This window comes from Bison bison, unplaced genomic scaffold, assembly GCF_000754665.1.
Source record: "Bison bison bison isolate TAMUID 2011002044 unplaced genomic scaffold, Bison_UMD1.0 scf7180017864377, whole genome shotgun sequence".
Classification (NCBI taxonomy): domain Eukaryota; kingdom Metazoa; phylum Chordata; class Mammalia; order Artiodactyla; family Bovidae; genus Bison; species Bison bison.
In genome coordinates, this window is record NW_011494949.1 from 721,617 (window position 1) to 722,925 (window position 1,309).

The following is a 1,309-nucleotide window of genomic DNA, read 5'->3' on the forward strand; positions in this document are numbered from 1 at the left end:
CATGTGTACACCCGTGGCGGATTCATGTTGATGTGTGGCAAGACCACGACAGTATTGTAAAGTAATTAGCCTCCAATTAAAATACATAAACATATTAAAAAAAAGAAAAAAAGAGCCTCTATCTCTGAGACGAAACGGGGACTGTTAAGGCCCCAGACCACCGGACGTGACCCCCCGCCCCCCGCCCAGGACCCCTGCAGAGCACCACAAAGGACACGGTGCCCAAGGAGGGAGACCCAGAGGCGGGAGGCCGAGATCGCAGTGAGGGGGGCGCTCGGCCACGGTTACAGACACACAGACACACACACACACACAGAGACACAGATACACACACATAGATACACACAGATACACACACAGACACACACACGTACACACAGACAGATACAGATACACAGACACACACACATAGATACACACACACAGACACACACACAGACACACAGACACAGATACACAGACACACAGACACACACACACAGACACAGACACAGGCACAGGCACACATACACTGGCTCACAGGCTGGAGGGTGGTTCAAACTCAGAGTCGTGTGTGAATGAGCAAAACACTGCGAACGTGCATGAACGTTTGGGCGGCGAGGCGGGCTTCAGGGGAGCACAGCCACACCATGTCTCAACAAGGGGTTTCCAGACACACACTGCCTTTGGGCTCCTTTCAGAGTAACTCACACCGAGTCAGGGATTTATGGGACACAGAAAGCCCCGCCCTGAGGCCGCAGCGAACCCGCGAGGACTCCGCTCGGGCCTGGCCGCTGGGGAAAGGGGCCGTTGTCCCGTCCGTGTGCTGACGGCCCCGGGGCCGGGGGCCCTGTCCTGTCCATGTGGTGACAGCCCCGGGGTGGGGGGCCCTTGTTCCATCCGTGTGCTGAGGGCCCCGAGGCGGGGGGCCCCATCCTGTCTGTGTGGTGACAGTCCCAGGGCGGGGGGCAGGGTCCAGCTGGGTGACGGGCTCGTGGGGGCCCTGCCGAGACCCCCGGGCACCGCCTCGGACGGGCCTGCCTGCGGGGACGGGCGGGCAGGGTCCGCTCTTGGGGACAAAATCCTGCTTTATCAATGAGGAGTGAGGCGGACTGTGCTTAGCTCCACGCTCAGAGATGAGAGCAGGGTAAGAGAAAACCGTGTCCACGTGCGCGTTACCAGGACAGAAGAGCGTGGTTAGGGAAAAGCCCCGGGACTTCCCTGGTGGTCCAGAGGCCAAGACTCCACGCTCCCCACGCAGGGGCCCAGGTTCAGCCCTGGGTGGGAACATGATCCCACGGGCTGCAACCAAGACCCAGCACGGCCAAAT

At 59.7% G+C, this 1,309-nt stretch overlaps 1 protein-coding gene across 2 annotated transcripts in view; it reads right to left on the reverse strand.

Annotated features, from left to right (window-relative positions):
* Nucleotides 1–1,309, reverse strand: part of LPCAT1 (lysophosphatidylcholine acyltransferase 1) — a 44,024-nt gene that overhangs the window by 40,135 nt on the left and 2,580 nt on the right. The window lies entirely within an intron of this gene.